The sequence below is a fragment of the Larus michahellis genome, chromosome 3 (genome assembly GCF_964199755.1).
Source record: "Larus michahellis chromosome 3, bLarMic1.1, whole genome shotgun sequence".
NCBI lineage: Eukaryota > Metazoa > Chordata > Aves > Charadriiformes > Laridae > Larus > Larus michahellis.
Genome location: NC_133898.1, coordinates 35,380,574 through 35,401,949, shown reverse-complemented (window position 1 = coordinate 35,401,949; position 21,376 = coordinate 35,380,574). Strand labels below are relative to the sequence as shown.

Genomic DNA, 21,376 nt, shown 5'->3' with positions numbered 1-21,376 from the left:
TCAAATAAAGCTTTTGAGAATGAAGAGCAAAGCCACAGCACCTGGATCACTGAAGTGCCAGGCACAATGGGCATACTCAGGCCTGTAAAAATGGTTTCCCCACATTTTGGTCTCAAGTCCAAAGCAGTGGTTCCCAAGTTGTGGTTGGCAGTGCTGTCAGATCACCTCATACTGCCTCTCCTCCCTGTTTCCAGCTGCTACATCACATCAAAAGGCAGCTAAAAATACACTCTTTTCTAATATTACTTTTCCAGGTAAGCAACTGCTGTACTTGCCACAAGGATGTTATATGATTGTGAAGCCAGAGGAATATGAACCATGATTCTAAAAATGGGAAAGTAAGTGGAATACAAGACAAGTTCTTCAATAAAAGAGCAGGTCAGCACTTCCCTAAAATAATCATCATTGTTTTTCAGAAATCTAAGAGGAGTTGAGGGATTTAGTATGCTTAAGCCCCTGTCAGAAATCTAACAGTAACAGGACAAAGGAAAATAATTTGCTTCTCCACACTAGAGCCAAATCCAGGACAGCAGTAAGAGTTAATAGAAAATATTGGGAACTTATATTAAAGCTTTACCTGCAAAACAGGGAGAAAAATATTCAAATATTATGCATATTTACTGGAACAAAAAACTATGGCGTTGAATAATCACTAGTAGAATATAAGTTAGCATTCCTAGGCAGAAACTCCAGTGTAACATCAGAAAAGTACTAAATACGATTAGTTTTCATTCACCTCTGTAAGCACTAAAATTGCTGAAACACTTTTAAAGTTAGGCCATACTATTATTGAAAGATTCCATAAAAGTAACCTTTCCAGACAGCAAGAGTTACAAGTACAAAATCTTAGTACAAAGTGAAGATTAAAGCAAAAGTAAAGTTCTTTGGAACTCTGAAGTTTACCCCCATTTCTCTTCCCCCCCCATTAACTTCCTAGCACATCTACGAGACAGTAAAAAATACTATAATTGGTTCAGAGCAAGGGCCTTAACAGAGCAAGCGAAAGGTAAAGTTGCTAGAATAAGGACTATACAATTTTAAATAAAGCCTTACTTAAAGCATTAGGTCATTCAGGCCTCTGAAGACATACTTGCATTCCAAATAAAACCAGTAATGTTCTTTTACTGGGCACAGGTGGCAAAGGGGCTGCAAGCTAACCATTTTAACTTATTAAAAATACGAAAAGGACACAGAAGCTTATCTTGAAATTTCATGCTTAATGGTACTTAACTTTAGACACCACTACCATTCCTCAGTTCTGCTCAGCAAGATGAACAGTCCCTCGTATCACCACTGCCAGCCAGCTGACACGGTCTGTTGGACAAACTGCCCGGTGGCTCCAGGAGGGAGCGGTTGCTTTGGGAACCATCCTTCGCTAACAGAAAACAGTTTCTTGAATTTGGGTGACTGTCTCAGTTAAACCTCTCAACCTTGTGTTGGAATAAAACTTGAGTCATTGCTAAAATATTTAATATTCAATCTATTAATTTTAAATGAGTTTAAATCAATGTGCCACAGATTTCTTGTGGCAGCGCTAAGGTTGACAAAATACAAATTACTTCTGAACTGGCCTTAAAATCATGCTGGTTTTACAAAGGAGCACTGCCAGAAGTTACTTTAGCCTGAACAAAAACTAAATTTAATTCCATCAAAATCCACAAAGTGAATTCATGAACTTGTAGATTTTCTCAGGAAAATTACACTAATGTTCCTAAACCAATCTCTTTTTAATACTATAAATTGGCATAAGTTATCTTAAAAAAATAACAGTAATAAGCACCCTACAGGGATTACAGAAGCGATAAGACATAGTATCTTAACACTATATTCCCACTTGCAACAAGTTTAGAGACCTTCAAAGCCATGAAGTTTGCATGAGTGTAGTCTTCAAGTACTCCAAGTGAACAAATAATGAAACTACAAAGAAAGTGAAGAAAACCATTGGTATAATATGACTTAAATAAAGGCAACAGTTACAACCTGTTTCTAATCCTGAAATACCACATATTAATAGATTACTGTGAAAACTCGGGCCACTCTTTCCAGAAGTGTCACAAGATCTAGCCAGTGCTTTCCACCTGTGACTTCCTAGGAGGAGCATTGAAAGCCAAGGTTGTGCTCTGTCCTAAAGATAACACAGTTATTTCACCCTTAAAGTGTTACCCAATTTAAAAATTAGTTGATACAGTAAATTACATTCAAAATATTAACTCGTAAAAATCTTCACAAAAGCTGAAACACTGCATAATGTATGACACCTTACCAAACAAGTAAAGCATGCTTATTTCAAAAACAAAAATCTACAAGATTCTTCGTTTTGGTATTTTCATATGATGATAGCTTCAAAACATTGAAAGATAACAAGGACAAAACATTGAAGGAAAACAAAAACCAGACAATTCTTACAAGTCAAAAACCACAATAACCTGAAAGGGGAGGGAAAAGAAGTCCCAGTCTCTCTGCTCCTTGCACATTGTTTAGTGCAATGCTAGCACGAGCATAAGAAGGCAAGCAGGCTAACACATTCAGTGACACTGGGGCACATCACCTTGGACCACAGAGGTAGAAGTAAAAGGAATGGAGAGAGACTACACGTCTGTTTAGATTGCTCCTTACTTTAAAATGATTCACTTAGCAGTGACGAGAGACTCCATTATTAAAGACATTTGCTTCCATTAAGGTATGCTTGCTTGAAGAGGTTAATGTCCTATTTGCACATTGCCAAACGCCTGCTATAGGCTACTGCTCCTAGGGATGCACTAACAAAGCTGCTCACATCAGCACTCCTCAACCTTATTCAGTCAAAATGAATAAGGCTGGCAAACACCTACTCTTTAAAGTAACCCACTTGTGGAAGGAAGAAAGGGCAACACTAAGGATTACAAAGCAATTTCCTCCCTTCCACTACACATTCCAGAAATAATAAATTACTACTGTAATACTAGAGACATCATTTCTTAAAAAAGCAAGGAATACGTTGGCTTAAGTGGAACCATGCATTTTTCTACACACACACAAAAATGGGCTCACAGCAGACAGCCTGAAAAACTGATTTGGAGGGCTTGAAGGAAGAGGTGGCTGGTTTTTTTTTTTAACTAGACAAAGTTAGGGGGCCAAGTGTCTCAAGTGTTCATGAAAGCCTTAGCAGGGCAAAGTACTACTGCGTTTTTCCTAGCAGGCTCTGATAATTTGGAAATGCAGTTGCACAGGAAGAAGAATATGAACGTCTGAACCCCCAAATCAAAACTCAAACTTGCCAAGAAGAGGTAAAGAACACTGAGCTGTAATTCTAATACCACATAAAATTGGCGTAAGTCAGCATTGCAACCGAAAGAAAAGGCCTCAGCCTCTTCCCGGCCACTTGTGCTGCTACAGGAGATGGTCTGCACACCGTATAGCTGCTCAGTCAACCAACTCAAGGAACTGATCCAGACTAAAATGAATTACCAGAAAAAGTCTCAATCGTTTACTCCATCTGGTTTACGACTTCTTTATAAACATTCGTGTTAACGCAAGGGAGGAGCGGATGAGGAGGGAGGAAGCAGCAGCCAGGGCAAGACTGCTTCCTTCCACAGCAGCACTGGTTTGTTCTGTTCACGATATTGAGGGCTTAGACTGCTACTTTGAAGAGAAATCTCAATTAATCAACTGTGGGGCTGTGAAGAGAGAGATGAGGATTCTATTTAAGATGCTGCTTTGAACATTCATGTTGAAAGTTCAGCCACTGAAAATGTTTACTTCAAAAATAAAATGCTGAGTTGGCTTGACGCGTCCTGCTAAAACACAGGGAAAGCTACCAGTTTCAAGGACTTAAGCTGGCAGGCTGTCAAGTCAAAGAAAAATAATGATATTTTGCCATTGTTCCAACCTGAAAATGAGAAGTAATCTCCTCCCCCTCCTTGGTGCAGATTCACAGTGAGCAAAATGCAGTCTTGGATTGGATAGCTGATGTTCTGCCAGTTTCTTTCCAAGCAGCTACACATTGGTAGCTTCAGTTCAAGAATACCATTCCAAGACGTTTTGAACAGTGGGATACATTCTTGTAGCCCCTTACTGGGCTTTGGGTTTCAAAAAGGACAATGTCAGGACTACATGTGTTCACATGTTAGATTAGAAAATACCGTACAGTTGTGATCTTTTCTGTTCAGAAAATCTAAAATCCCTCAAACAGAAAAGCCATCAATGGAAGAACAGAACATGAACAACACTGAAACAAAAATAAAGAGACAGTTTTTCTGAAGTACTCTTTTCCCTTTACTTACACAAGTCTAGCAGGTAATGACATAACCATCATCAACAAAGCTAGCATATCTAATTATATAAGGATCACGGAACCACACATAGCAAGCATAAGTTTCAGATATTAACACAGAAGTAATGCTATATGATCTACTGAGAACTCCACATACTGGTAGGTATCTATGGTAGAAGCTCTGCAAATTCAAGACAATGATGCATATTAATTCCAAATAAAGACACTCTCAAATCATTTAGGCAGTATCCTGATGGCCACTTATAACAACATGTAAATCAACACCAGCAACATTGAACAGAAGTAGTTTTCTTTAAATTACCTCCACACACCCTAAGTAGGCAACTCATAACTTCACCTTATCATTTGAAAAAGTAAAAGAAAAAGCATAAAGTTAGCAAAGTAAGGTACCCACTACAGAAGAGAACTCTAGGTGACTTGCTGAAATAATGTTTTCTGTACTGCTATGTTTAACTCTCCTCAAAAAGAAGCTGCCGATAGACTTTTTTTAAGTTCATGTGGGCAGAATAAACGGTTCCAGTCAGTGTTCAAGTTAAGTACAGCAGCCCTCTTGATGACCTCTGCAAAAGCTGTAAGTACTCTGAGAAAAAGTTACGGAGCTCTTCCCTAGCAGGGCAGAATTTGTTTCTACTTTTATGAACACTTAACGAAGCATACTCTTTTCTATCAAGTTCTAAAATATAAACGGGTCTCAAATTGATATAAAGAGTGATCTAATGGTTATTCGTATGTAATTTTTGGGACTTCTGAGTTAAGGAAAAGCATATTGTAATAGCTATGTATCACTAGAAGCAAAGGAAATTGGAAGCAAAGTTGAAAAGATGGGTCAATCATATCCCACATCCTTGACTAGCTCAGTAGAAACATTCAATTTAAGATATTTTGTAAACAGAGCATTTCATTCAATTGCAAAATGGCTATTTTGCAAACAGCTAGTTCCTCTGTTCTGGGATCAATTTATGCTGTTTAAACAGTCTTATTTCTTCTCATTTGATACTCCACATTTTTCAAAACATCAAAAGCCTGCTTAATGCCTCTACCCCACCATAGTACCCTTGCCCTCCATCAGCTTACAAGCATCATCTTTACACACAGAGCTCTTCTCATGCACCCAGATACTTCCCATGTTTCTTTTCTATCTGACCAAGCAAAAGATCATATTCTCCAATACAAACTATCTAACTGCCACCTACTAAAACTGATAAAAAGAAAGTTCTACTTGCCTTTCTCTAGTGATGTATCTACAGTGGTGACTACATAGGAAAAAGCAGCACTGCTATCCATGCAATTTCGAAGACACATTAAAAAAAACTGCCTTTCTTTCAAATTTGAGTGAAATGAAAAGTTTCTACAACAACAACAATTGAGAAGAGTGACAGCTTAAGCTGTGATTTCATAGGAACTGCAATTAGAGAATTTAGTGTTAACCTGCAGAATAAATATTGCTACATGCACTTAAACAAAATAAATAATCTCTTGCACTATGAGTTGCTCAGATCATAAATTTGCCATTTCTGATGAAAATAAAAAACCCACTGAGGTTTTATGGATAGCATCCTTATTTTTTGTTCACTGCTAAACATTACTGGAACAAAGCACTTGATAGTAGCAAGGTCATATGCATAGGTAAAAGACAAGAATACTCAGGAAAATCCCACAACTAAAAATGAGCTTCTGTTTGCAGCAACATAAGTGACACGAAATGTTTAAAAATATGAAACATTTAATTGTAATCTATAGTACAACTATATTAATGGTCAAACTTTCTTGTGACGCTCCAATGCCAAAGAGAGATTAAACTTCAAGCTACTGGGGAGAAAACTGCTGGACCAGCCTGGTGTCTTACACAGCTACAGCCATGCTCCACATCAAGTAGGAGATGGCCTGGGAGGGACAATTCTGATAACATACACAAATTTATAAAGTGACCTTTGTAATGACTTAACTCCCACTTACATTCTTTCATACCAGAAGTTTGACAAGTAAACCCTATCGCTATAGCACCACTGGCAATCTTAGATCAGTTTCTGTATAAAACATGTTTTCATAAACTAGACGCATATTTGAATTACTGCAGAATGAGACATGGGGATTTAACCTGCAAAGTATTTGGCAAGCAAGGAGTTAAAATCCTGCCTAAGACTACCCCACAGCTGCTGTCAGCAGTCAGGCTTGTCAAGAGAAGCTGTGGGCTGTCTTGACAAGACTAATTGGCAGCAAGCACCTGGTTCCCCAGGCTGGGCCAGGGTAGGTAAAAGAATATAAACCCTGCAAAGAAGGAGAAGAAGCTGGAAGGCTGCCAGTAGGTCTAGCCTGTTTCATGTTTTCACTTTGATCCACAGACAACTTTATCCTAGACTATACCCAGTTAGAGCTATCAGAAGCATTTTCCTGCATCTTCCCAGCTGAAAGGAACCCATGCTCTATGGTCCTGTACCTGCAGGCTCTGCCACTGAGCACCCACCAAGCCTTGCTGTGTGGGGTCACGCTGCAGCACAACCAAGGGCAACACTATTACTAAATTGCAGTGGAATTGAAATTTTGGTTTTCAAGTACCACCAAAAATCAGCTTAAAGGCATTATTATAACTTTAAAATTATGGACTTATACGCCAAAAAATCAAAACTAAGACTGTCATGGATTTTCTGTATACTGGACATATAAAACATTTGCAATGATACCTTACATAGCAAATTACAGTGCATCTTTAAGGAAAGGGGAGAAAAAAGTAAAAAACCCAAACCCAACATTCTGGAAACTAGCTAAAAGTAGACTGCATGAGGAACTTCAAGTGGGATTTCCTAAAGTGTGAAAAGAAATTCAGAACATATTTTGACCTCTAGTAGGAATCATGATTTCACTGAATTTGAAGCTTTCTGAAATTCTGCCCTTTGTTTTTCACAATGCTAAAACTCAATTAAAAAAAATAAGAAAGAAATAAAATCATTAGCCTTGCTGCATTAGCCTTGTAGGTTCAGCCCCTTGAGGCAGGGAGATTTTTTCTTAGGAGTAAGGGAAAAAAATGTATCAGTTTGTTAGCTTAGAGTTTTATATTATTGAACCAACTAGTGTCTAATTATATATACACATACACAAAAATAAATACATAAAAATATATACATGACATCAATATACTTCAGATTTTTATTTTTGTACAAGACAGTTTAAGTATAAATATTGAAAAGCCAGAATGAAATTTCTTGAAAGTAAAGCGCTCAGCAGAGACTTTATCTATGCCTCTGCCAAGCCTCACGTTTTAGGCATTTTACTTTCAGATTGCTAGTCAAGAATTCCAACCATGTACAGTAGCACGAATATTTCCATAACTTAAATAACTAGAGATTTAGAAGTGTTAAAAGGCACAGGCAGTACTTGTACACAGTCTCTGTATGAAAGACATTTCAATCAATAAGCGTTAATGCAGAATTATGGTGTTTGTGAAAACAAGAGATTGTAATGGAACTGCTTGATAGTCAAACCACTGGTATTACCAAAAGAAACACAACTTAAGAGCAGAGCAGCATACTCTATGGCTTTTAATTGAACATGTTATATAAACAATTGCACCATTCCTTTAACTGGCAGTGATGTTAAACAGTACTAATACAAAGAACCATTAGCAATCTTTAAAAAGAAAAAGCTCAGGGTAATGAGATTATAAATTACTAAGTTTAGAGTTACTAACAATAACAAAAATGTTTCTTAGAGTGACAGCACAGTAAAGGATCAAGCTCTTTGCAAAACCTGCTCTCCTTCTGTACTCTGCACCTTTACACAAAGATGATTAATGAGTAAATTTAGAGGCCTTGTTGGTCTCTACTCAGGAGCAAGGAGACTTCCATGTTTTTAAATTAAAAAAAAAAAGTAACACTTTTCTTGTACCATGCAAAACAGGAATGCCCATGATTCGAAACATAGTATCAATATGTACCATAAAAGCTTCAAGCAAAAAAAAAAAATCTAACTCTTCACATTGTCAAAAATGTAAGACTATGACTACATGCACAGGATACGCATTAGAAAGACTGAACAATCATTGATAAGAAAATCAGGTCTGTCTTCCCTCTTAAGAGCACCTATTGCCTCAGTCCAGTACAACTGAGGTGTTAACTAGATTATTATGTTACTACCTTAACTTCAGGGAGCTGGATCCTATTGCATAGTAAGATGCAAAGGAAGCGATGCTTTTTGTCAAGATGTAGCTACATCTTTCTTCTTGGCCTTACATAATGCAGTTACATCAAAATTATTTAAATGAAATGCTTATCCTAGCGAAGAAGCACCTGTGCACTATAAGTAAGCGAGCCCCCACAGAATGAGAATTTTCTAAGAAAAATGTACATGTTTGGTTAGCTCCTAAATTCTTCTGAAAATAAAATATATAAATGCTTTGCCTTTTGGTGTCATCTGTCTAATTCTAAAGCTGCCTCCAGTCTTCCCTTAAGATTGTTGCACCAAGACCTAGTCATAGACCAATAACCCACAGGTTAGCTAACGTGGGTTCCTATTAATGGCTTATTTGAAAAAGGCAACTCACTAACCTGTGGTACCACTCACCAATGCACAACAGTTCATTCATGTTGGAAAGCTGCCAAGTATCTATGGGCTCTTGTCCGATATGGGTAGATATAAGTCATAGGCTGCAGGAACCGTAAGAAGATGCAGCAAAGGAACAGACTAGAAAAAAAAGAATCTTTAAAATAGCACTACCAGCTGCACGAGACTAATAAAACCAGATAACTAGATGATCTGAAAGGTCCCTTCCAAGCCAGGCAATTCTACGATTCTAATAATTCTTTTTTGCCCTTAATCAGGTCTATGAAAGCAGAGATTCAGCTGTATGGATGTTTTAAGAGACTGCATTTCATGCAGAAAGTTTGCAGCATCACATAAAACTAAGCAAACCTAAATTACACAACGATTAGTAGATGATGAACTTGTCCAAGAACAGGTATCAAAAAAAAAAACACCAACCAAACCAAAACACAACACAACAACAAAAAAAAAACCCCAACCCAGTCCACCACACAAAACTGAACCCCAAAACACAATGGAGACAAACTAAGTGATCGATGTTATTTCACCGTATCAGCTTGAGATGATAATTTACCATCCCCTGCATGAAAGGAACAGAAGAGAACAGATCTTTTTAAGTTGTTTCTTATTAACAAAATTTAGCCATAGCCAGGGGACCTTAAGCGTGATAGTCCATGATAACTAACCTACCACTGCTTCGCTGCTATTAAAAGGGATTTTCCTGCTTACCTCCCACCCCTTTGCATCAGGCCCAACATCCATCTGACCTCTATTTTCACTATAATCTAATTAATGTAAACACCAGACATATAAACAGCACTTCAGCTATGAAAAAGAAACCAGAAGAGACAAGTGACAGCATAAGGGTAGGAGAAGCTCCAGGGTCTTACGCAAAGAGAGAAAGGGAGCAGAACCATCTCTACCAGCAGCAGTGAGCTGTTAACACTGGTTTAGCCATTTCTGTGAAACCCCACACCTTAATGTTAAACCAGATTCTCCTTATACCAGGAAACATGTTTTATTAAACGAAAGCCGTAATTTTTCAGCAAAAAGATAAAATGAAGCCTTGAGATTAAGAGTCATCTAGAAAAATACCATACATTTCAGAAGATCCAAGAGCCATAATACTGTTAACAGGAGAAGTGATTAACATAAAAATACAAGAACTGTTCCTCTTCATCTTTTCAAAAAGATGGTTCAACTGTTACTTAAAATACCAGATAACCTACATAAACATTTTCATGAAGATGGGTCTACGTGTTCAATAAATTATTTCAGGAAGCTATGATCCTTAAGTATCCTCCATGATGAGAAGGAATTTCATTCTTTTTGTAGAAATATTAAGTTTTCTCAATTTATCATTAGGACACTTGTGACAGTTTCCACTTCTAGCTACTGTCACATAGTGGCCGGGATTTCCTGATGGAAAACATGCACAGTGATCACAAAAAATGTGAATTCCAAATTCTCATTCGTAGAGGAAAACTAAGAAATTTTCTTGAGATACCCACGAGTAGCCACAGCTTGACCACACCCCAAGCCCTTAGATAAAGCTGAAAGGTCTGAATAACTAAAACCAGTTGTGCAAGTTCACACAGATCTCAAACTCTTCTGCTATAGATTGGCAGGAGTCTAACAGTCAGGTGAGGGGAAGGAGGAGAAAAACAGAGAACAGTGCCTAGTGTTTGAGAGTACATAAGATTGCAAATTTCTGATAGCACTGGCATCAGTTGCACACGGGCATACAGGACTAACCTGCAGGTAACTTAAAATCTGCCATGATTTGAAGAAAAATGAAAATTTACCTTCATAAGAGTTCTGATAACCAGCCAGACCGGAACATCTTTCAGCAAAATCTGTCTGTTCTCTTGTATACTGAACAAACATGGAAAAGAAACTCCTGCTCAACTGGGGACTAAGTCCCTGTGAAGTTCACACTGCTGCAGTGGGCTCTGCTGCTGGTTCACAGGAAGAACAGCAATAAAACTCAGTGAAGGTTCTCTCACACAACTTCAAGTGGCTACATAATTTACATGGATTTTGCTACAGAGGAAACTCATTTAAAAAGGGTACTTTAAGCTGTACAGTGTCAACAGGCAAAGCCAACTTTCTTAAAGTTTGAACCAGCCATCTCAAAAGCAGCAGAGAAATTCAGGCTACTTGCTGGGCTTAAAGTCTGCCCAACAAGTGGGACATGCCTTTGAAAACATTTTTTTCCTTTTTTTTTTTTTATTTAAATAATGTATTTATTACCATTATGTAATGCTTCCCATTGTCAGTCCCCATTGAATGGCTTTCTGTAGCTTTCTGATTTGTTCTGAATTTTATAGGCTAGGTAGCTGCCTAAAATAATTCTTTGAAGTTGTAGGAAAAATGTGCAAAGAAGTTGCATTTCGGATATCTTAAAAAAAAAAAAAAACACCACCAAAAAGACCACACAAAAACCCACCACCTCCTCTTATAAATTCAGGAAGCGTGGACTTTGTGTGGAATATCTTCTGCTATCCTTATAGGAGTCCAGCCAAACTTGGTCCAGTTTGGAACTCCTGAAGAAAAAAACCTTTAGGTTCACTGTCTCAGTAGCCTTTCCAGATTTTACCTGTTAGAGTCTCTAAAGAATCAGATTAAGCTTTTTTGGATGACTGTCACAGCGCTCAGTACTGACCAAATGTGTTTGTGCCATAAGACCACTCCTCAACCCCCTAATTATCGTGGAACAATTCTGGTTCTTGGGCTCTGCACAGCTCACTGCAGTCCAGAGATGCATTTGAAAGAAAAACCCTGTTGAGCACACAGAGTGCAGACAGTCTCCAGGGAATTCCACAAAGAAATGTTGCCATGTCCAGATCACAAATTTTCAAAAGAGAATTGGCTCAATTCTGGCAGATTTTCATATAAAATTAAAACAGTAGAGCTCAGCCAGAGGTCATCCACTGAAAAATTTCAAGTAGATGTTCCAGTTCAGAGATGCACTACAACATTTCAAAGAAGAGACTGCCATAAAAAAAAAGGCACAGACAATTATTCTAGTTTTGTTTCTGAAAACAGATGAAGAATTTTGGCTGAAAGCTTTAAATAAAATTAAACTCAAGGCAAAGAAAAGGCATAAAGTATTTCAGTCCAAAAGATTAGAGTTTAGCAAAGTTATAAACAACTGAATACAGCATCTCTTAAAAATTTTCTAACACTTCCTATTACCTATGGAAATAAGAGATGAAGGAAGAACAGGAGCAGGAACAATGACTCATATGTGAACTCTCATTCTCACTTATGCAGCAATGCACTTCACTACAGAAGTTTACAGCTGCACAACAAAATAGGAGACTTTGTCAATGATACAGAATCACAACTATTCAAAATGTCCATTAAGAGTTTGCAAAATGATGGGTGAACAACTAGACACCCCCTGAGTTATTTGTGGACAATGTCAGATTCAGTGAAATGACAGAACAGGATGATCCAGAAAACACAAATACAACATAAAACTATCTTCCTCTCTAAAAATTCCGACTGTTTCTTTACTCATTGATATCCGGTAACATTAAGACCCTATGCCAGCTTGTTTTCTCCAGAAAACATTGTATGAAAGGCAAATCTGAGAAACCTTTGCAAGCCTCAGAGATATTATACTGAATTAGAGGACTTAACAGCCTTGATCTTGTAAATGGTATACTCCATCCTAAGAGCACTGAGTAGAGGCAGCAAACAATAAAGTGAGGCAACCATGGACACATACAAAAGACAATATTCTCTTAAGTTATTACAGAAAATGGAGTACTGGACCCACAGTAAGCAGGAACTGAAGTCCAGAAGGACCAGATAAGATCCCTTATAGTCTGAAGAGGGGAAAAACCCCACCTCAACAGTAAGAAAACACAATGACCAGGAGAGGTTTTTCTTCACTCTTCTGACTCTCTTCCAAGCGGTCCTGGACATAAAACCAGAAACAGCCAAGGCCACTAATTCTTTACTTCCAGTTACCATTGCTCAACTTCCACTATGGGCAATTTTAAGCTATTTGAAGTATCACGAGAAGATCACTACACGCAGACAGCCTAAAATTGGAATGCTTTGAATATAGCTACACCTGGTCCAAAGTTGCACCTTTGTCTAAACAGTCGTTCTTTGTTGTTGGGTTTTTTGTTAGTTTGTTTTGGAGATGTTCCCCTATAACAGATTTATGTGGTCATTTCTACTTGAAGAGAGGGGAGAAAGATGCAAAAGCAGCAATAACTCACAGCACCACCTGTTGGCATTACAGTACAGCCCAGGGATCACACATAAGTTTGGTATCACCGCTGCCAGCGGTTGTGCTACTACTGCCACACTGCAAGCTTCAGCTCTGCAGACTCCACACACACGGAACTTGGTTTCAACTCCTTCTCCTTCCTCTGTATACGAAACACTAGTTTGCTGCTGCTGCTCACCAAGGAGGCTAAAGTTCATCTTCTTTCTGTGCACTCCCATATGACCAAAATAGATAGTTTACTCCTATCTATTTAATTCCTGCACATACAGGATAGGTATGTTTGCAAAGCCTTTTGAGTAGCAGTTTTCTACACGCATTTATTTGAGCCCCAGGCTTAGCTCCTGCATAGAGGCATTTAACTACCTATGCTGCCTCAGGTGCTGAAGCACAATCACTTCACATTAGAACTAAATACATGGTGCAACTCCAAAATTAGTAGAAAGATTATAAAATAAACATACACACTAAATGAGTCGGAAACAAGGATCAGAAGCACCGGATTCATCTATGCTTAAGGGATTTGCAAATGGTGCTGTATCAGTAGGCCTACCTCAGAAAATTTTGTAACAGAGAGGTACCTTTGTACATTGACATTCATTTCCTGATTTGGCTTCCATCACTGTCCCAAATCAGAGACCACAATTTTTGCCAACATACCTGTAACACCACCATAACTCCTGCTATATGCAAACCACAAGGGTTTCTGACAGCAGAGTAATGATAGCTAAGATAAAGACTACTTTTCCATGCTAATAAACTCAATTACGTTTGCAAAGTGTTTCCCTGTAGATCATTCCTTATAGCAGTACTATAGTGTTTTTATAAAAGAAAAGTGCATACGGAGCATTAGGAAAATTTACAGTGATTAATGAAACTGCAGAACTAAAATATCCTTCAGAAGAGAGGCATCAGCTGAATATTATCACACACTATTCAATGACTAAAGTACGTCATCCTGCTGCCGCAGAGCACCACTGTTGCCTCCTCAGCCCCTCCAGGACACTAAACCAATGCACATAAACTAGCAAGGCAGAATAGAAGAAATTCCGCTAGGTAAGTCCGTCATCCAGGGCGTCAGCATATTCTTAAATCAACAGCTGTTAACTTACTGTCCTCTCTGAATTCAGAATAACTTGAAAAAGGGCAGGGTACCATGGCTTTAGAGATGACAACCTCATCTTGGAGGCAGTAGGCTTTAGAAATGCCTTGTTTCTAGGAGTAAAAATTAGAAAACTTCCACAAAATTGTTATCTGTTTTACAAGTAGGCTGTACCCCAATAACTTTCTCACTCAATTAAATCAGTTTTATACTTCCTGGAGCAACAGCTCACAGTAGATCTACAAATTACCTAGGTAACAGTTTTGAAAACCTTACTAGCACCTACTCCTAAGTTTGCCTTTGGCAGAGAAAAGTTTTTGACTCATTTTTATGTTCAATTAATCCACAGTCACATTCTTCATAGAAAGACTGCTGGAAAAACTCAACTTGCTGGAAACAGTAACTGTAATTACAGACCCTCTTCAAGTCAGCCAAAATTAAATTGCAAAGTAGATTTTTTGGCATTAAAGATATAACTTAATGGTACAAAGAAAAGCAAGTCTGTGAGTAACAGAAGAAACCAAGGCCAACATTTGTGAGAACTCAGAAAATGAGATACCAGCGGTGAGTTTACAGGGAAAAAGTTGAAAACAGACCCTGAACAAGACTAGCCTCTTTCTAGATTCCTACTGCATAACAAAAAGCGCAAAACTATTTCTTTGCACATCTTTGCTGTATCAAACTTTTGTCAAGCAAAGCATTAATATTGAAAAAAAAAAAGAAGAAAACAATTCTATCAAGTGTCATAGCAATGAATAAATTGTAAACCACAGCTGTATGGCATTTTATCTCCTTACATAACAATATTCTCTTTTCTCCACAATTTCCAGGTTTGCTTTACTCACTGCTCTCTGGGATTACGAGGAAAGAAAAAAAAAAAAAAGAAATCTTAGTGCCTCTGTGTTTCTCAGGAAAACAGAAAACGTCATTGCAGGTGTCCCATTAAGAAACTTATGTGAAGTTATACATGCCTCTTCTCAATGAAACTGGCAAATCCAGGTTCTTTTCACTTATTACAGCTTTAAAACAAGTACAAGGATGACATATTTCTCAACCATGCATAGATATACTACTATTAGTATGCCATGTTAACATTACTAGCATTGAGATGATTGGCTTATCACGGTATAAAATTGATTCATCTCTCATATTTGACTAAAGTTTAAAAAATATTATAGAATTCATGGGCCATGTAGATATTTTTCAGTCTTTGTTTTTACTGCCACACAGCCAAAATAAGGGAATTATTTGTATAACTGAAACAAAATGCAATTTCATAATTTTTGAGCCTATATGCAAGAACTTACAGGACTTAGAACAAAGTCATTTATATTTTAAGAACCATTTACAAAATAGGTGTAACTGCAAATCCTCAGCTTATCTATTGTCATCAGTGATGCTCAGGGAGAGTATTTTCTACCCAAATAAGCCAACTGTATTGCTGAAAACAGGGCTGTAAAGTTCCTCTGGAGCTCAGTGCCAATGAGGATTTCCAAATACCAGTTAAATTTAGATAGCTTCAAAAAGACAACTGATGATACATTGCTATGCTAATTTTTTCCATTCTTAAAATCCTGACCAAAACTAGACGCAAAAAAAAGCCAAACAGCATCCACCAAAAAAATACAACAGTGACCAACAGATGTGGCAAAGGGATAAACCAAACAACACACAAAAGCAGGGAGATTTCAAACAACTTAAGAGTTAGCCCCTAGAAGCTGGCTTCCAGACCTAGTCCTGGCAACAAGTATAAGTTTAATCAATAAAAAGTCAGTTTTGCCTGAATTATATACATTTCTATTGTCTACAGCAGAACAAAGTGTTTTTTCCAAAACCACATGCTGTACTAAATCTAAGTCCAAACCTTAATCTAAAATACAAGAAAATGACTACTACTTTTTTTAGACACAAATTACTCTACTGGTCTGAACCTTAAAGCCCCTAACCTCAATTATTCTGTTCACAACTGTTCAACAAATATCAAAATAATAAACTTGCTCAATGCAGCGATCATCAGTCATCCACATAAGCAACTCTTGAGTTATATAGGAGTGTAATTACTTGATAGTTTCGAATTTTAGTCACATTCCTTCTGACAAAAACACTGAAAATCCTTTAACAGATGCTTCACTCCCAAAGGAGTTTGAGAGAACAAAACCATGTCACATGCATATAAGGACTAACAGTTCTACCAATAAAATACTAAATCCTCTAACAGATGCTTCAGACCCCAAGGAATTTGAGAGAACAAAACTGTATCATCTGCACATGAGAATTAACACTGGTCAACCCAGAGCAGTTTTGTCACTTCCTATAGCACAACTGTATCAGTGTTATAAAAATTCAAACTTCTGACAGATTCTCAGGTTTTCTCTTTTTAGGTCCAGTAAGGGTAACAGTAGATCAACAGGTCAGTCAAGGAGTGCTTGTATTTATTCAAATAAACCTTGCTAGAATACAATTCAATGGGCAATAAAAATATCCCTAGAATATAGACTACTACGTGGATTTACGGAACTTGCAAACATTTTAATTGAGACATGAAAGCATCATAGAATACCATAAGTTATTTTGGAATTGTCATACTAGATAACTAATTGCTAAGTTATCTTTATTATAAAGAACAAAAAAGAATTTTCATCCTCAAAGTGAATAAGTGAATAGAAATTAGAAACTCAGTATTGTACACTGGTAAAACTGTAGAAATACATTAGGCTTCCAGAACAAATGTAGATTTTCTCCAAAAAAGTCCATTTCAAGCATTCTCTTCTGAAGATAACTAACAAACCAACAATCACAATGTCATAATCCAAGATGGGACAGAAATTTGTCAATTGCCAAATCAGGCCATAAGCTAATAATGTCAGCAAATACTAACAGGCAGACAAAGCACTCCTGAAATACAGTAATGAGATATAACATAGGAATAGCCCAGCCTATGAAAGGTACACCCCGTAAAAAACCTTCCTGGCCAATACATGCGGCTCAGCAAAGAATACAAGAACAGGTGAACTACTTATTAATACATCCGTGATACCCTCTCCCAGAGTCAGTACTTTGTAGTTCAGGGCCTTAAACCCAGGGGTAGTACCTTTGCATTCTCCAAGATTACATTCATAGAAACTTTAATCTCACAATCTTGAACTAAATTATCACATATAATTTGTCTTGTGCCTGTAAGAACCAGAGGTCCTGTTGTCAAATTTCTTGCTTCTATAAATAAGGCATCCAGATCTTAAGGACAATTATGCTGAAACTTTAAATCCAGTTTATATACAGATCTATCCAGCATTGTGACAATCTGCATTAAGGCCTTGACTTACTATTAGTAAACAAATAAATAAATTAAAAAAAATAAAGCAAAATCAAAGCAGATCATATCTCTTGCCAAAGCTTTAAAGAACGTCAAATGTCCAAACGAGTTAAGCCACTGGCGAGAGCTTGCAGAAATACCCAGTGAGATCTTGACAGCAGAAACTTCGCTCACTTTGAATTCAAGGGACCCTTCTTACATTAAGGATGTGGCTAGATAAGACAGACTTGAGAGAACAAACCACTGCAGTCTGAAGGGACAGCACACCACCATCACCCCCCCTCTGCACCCTCTCACACGCCCCAGACCACTCTCTTATGCCAACGCCAGCACTCAGAGTTGGTCTCCCTGGCAAGTTGGTATCCCTCAACAAGCCATTACCAACTAACCCAGAAAAGAAAGGAGAACATCATGGATTAAATGAACTGGTTGAATAAAAATTGAGAAATCGTGTCAGAGAATCTGGGGACTTCAAGTGCATAAAAATGCAGGTACAATTTAGGACAGGTCAGACAGCAGCTTTATTAACTACGATCACAGTGAGAGAACATTGACAGCATCTCTCCTGGTCCTCTGCCAAGTGATCGCAGAGACCTAACAACCTGTACACTATTTCAGAAAAAGGCAAGGAAAAACAATCATTTCAACGTTAACAAAGCCAGGTACCCATCCCTGAGAAGGATGGACTCCTTAAATCCCTTGCTAAACAACCACAATTCTAAGGAGGACACAAGCAGTAAATAACATGACAATATGGAGAGATGTCTCTTGGTGGAGCCTATAGACGTGACACACCCAGTATTATCCTAGCTCAGAAGTGGGGAGTTGGAAACAATCACAGACTGTTAGCTTTTAGTTGAAAGGAATGTTCTTTTACTGAAGATAAGATTAAGAGGTCTGGCAAAGAGATTAAGGATTAATAATTTTACCACCACAACTGTTTGGCAGCTTAAAAATACATAGTTATTATACATATAAATACATATTCCTCTTCTAAGCCATGAGTGAGACCAATGAATGAGAAATGAGATCTAACAAGTCTAAAATACTGCAAGACACAAGTGAATAAAAATTTTAATTTATTGAGCAAATTTTAAGTAAAAAAAAATGCATTTTGATAAAATTGTTGGTTTAACTACTCATCCAGCACATCTGAAGTAATGAACTACAAACCAATTTTAAAATACTATTTATATATTTAATTGAATTCCACTTTCTATCCAAGTGAGGCTTAACATATGTTTTAAAAAAATAAAAGTATATAATTCACCATTCCCAACAGAAATGTGAAAACTAAAGATCTAAGAAAACAAAGCATCAACTAAGCAGTGTAAGTGTTTAACCAATTCTATCACACAAAGGTTCCAGTCAACTGAAGATTAAAGATAATTTGCAGTCTAAAATTAATTCACTTTATCCATATGCTACTTCAAAAGAATAAAGAGACCTCTTACTGCACTAGTGGAATGATTAAAATACTTCCTTCTTCACAGAGGCCAAACGTAACAGCGCTCGAAAAAACAAAGCTCAGTATTGGGTACTTTTTCCATAAGCAAGTCAGTCAATAAATCAGACTTTGCTGCACAGGCCTTACTGCAAAACCAAAAACCTAAGGTACAGAGGCAGAGTGTATAGTTGGATAAAAAAGCCGATGTACCTAAGCAGACAGAATTCAAGGCATCAGAAGTTAGAGACATCTTGGAGATGGAAGTCTGTTGTTCAAGCTCTTTTCAAGAAACAGGCCACTTGCTGGTCTGCCCTATAAACATGTTCATCCTTAGCTAGCCAAGTTCCATGAAGAAAATTAAGTCAAACTGGCATAAGCAAGCACTACAGCCTAAATTCCTGTTATTTAAAGCCAAATATTCTAAGATATTATCTTGATCAGCTTTTATCACAATCTTGATCAAGCCTAATTGATTCAACTGCAGTCCTTGAGTCTCTACTAGCCTAACGGAAATATGTAAAAGGTGCCAAGTGCCAGACCTTTTTATCCCAGAATTACAATTCTTAATCCTATGATTGACATTTGGGCCTTCAGCAATGAGGCACAAATAATTTCATCTGGGAGCCAGGCTGACTGTTGAATTACTTTCAGAATTCATTCTGCTGAGAAGGAACAAAAATGTTATAAGATTTAGCACTGCAAAGAAAACTATTTTTGATTGCTTTTACTGCACTTACATTTTTAAGCAATCTTTCAAATTTCACCTCTGTAAATATACTCCAATCAGAAATCACTGGAGCACTTGCAAACACTGTAAAAGATTCTTTCTGCCTGTAAGAAACTGGTGCTCACCCTAAGTATTGTGATATGTATTGCAATACCACCATATTCTAAGAATGCTCCATGCATCATCAACAACAATGAGGATATTATAAAAACCTTGAGCTTAGAAAGACCTTATGCACTGCACTGAAATTTTTCTTATTCTGCTGCAGCAAAAAGAAAAGCAAATTCCTGCCCTCTTTGATTGTGCAACTACTGTAGAGACCCAAACTTTCACAAGAAAGGACTACCGGCTTAAATACTCCAGCCGATAACATAGTACATAATCAAGTAGTATCCAGCTAGCCAAGAACACACCGTATATGGCTACATAAAGAAAATACTTCAGAGTCCTCAAGAAGTATTACTTATCTGGGCAGCCTCCATCTCCCCCTCCTTCTTATCCCAATCTTTCAAAGATAGGCTTTAAATGCTTTGCAGCTGTCCAACATTAAGGCTGAAGAATTCAACAACCACGGCTGTCTGTGTAAAAGCACAGGATAAAACGCAACTACCACTTTTATCCAGGAATTCAGGACCAGTTACAGATCCAGAAGAGGTTCCTGATTGCAGACCTCTTTAACAAAATCTGGATAAGGTCCCAAGAGCAGACAGACCTGTAAAATTATTCTTTCTTCCTTCCAGATAATCCTTCAAAGGAGTTTCTACCATATAAACTAGTGCAGACTATGCATAACTACATTGAGTTTTAGCCAACCTCTCTCACAGCCAAAAATATCAACCACCACCACTGCACACATTTTCTTACCGAGATTTTCAGAAGGTCTGCATAATCTTATAACCATGAAGTTAGTGAGCCATTTCGTATTTCCTGAAACTAAACTGCACATTAGATGATTCACCAATTAGTGTATTCATGAAGCTTTAAAAAGCAATCAAAATTTCATTTTTGTTGAAAAATTTAACAGAGATGTCCAGCTGTATGCATGGAGAGAGCATGTGGGCTTTTCTCCTTTATTTAACTTAACTAACAGCTACGTTAGCTGGTGAAAAATATTCAGTGTGTCAGAGTTAATTTATAGAGCTGACAAAGTATAAGGGCTCCAGAAGGTATAGCATACATTTACTAAACTTCAAATACAATATTTTAACTAGATATAGCTCAAAGATTAAAATAAGCTGTCCAACAACCAAACCACACACATACATTTCATTTCAGGACACTTCTTATTTAATGGAGCAATTGCATGTTTATTCCAAATTAATGCACAGGTTAACAGTATCAGAAAAGTTGATAATCCTTCTGACCCCAACCCCCATAAATCAAAATGCATTTTTTTAAACTAGGTTGACATCTTTATAAGACAACAGGCATCTCAATACAGTGCAGGCCATGATCAGATGGAGGGGAAGCACTGCCTATTGCTCAACACAACCAAACCTTGCGGCCTTAATGAAGCCTCTAGGCATAAATACCACACCATAATACTAAGCACTAATTTCCCCTTAAGGTTGAAGAAACTACCAAGCATAGCTCTTGGGGAAACAAGAGGCAAGGAAATCTGCCTAAAATAGACAGCTACTCAAGAACTACTTAACTAGACAGCCTATTCCAATAGTTTGGAACAGGAACTAATATTTTATGAGTTTATGGTGAAGCCTTTACAACAAAAGGC

At 37.5% G+C, this 21,376-nt stretch overlaps 1 protein-coding gene across 1 annotated transcript in view; it reads right to left on the bottom strand.

Moving 5' to 3' along the window:
• The window catches only part of SOCS5 (suppressor of cytokine signaling 5), a 30,890-nt gene that overhangs the window by 5,739 nt on the left and 3,775 nt on the right, over nt 1–21,376 (bottom strand). The gene's annotated exons all lie outside the window — the stretch shown is intronic.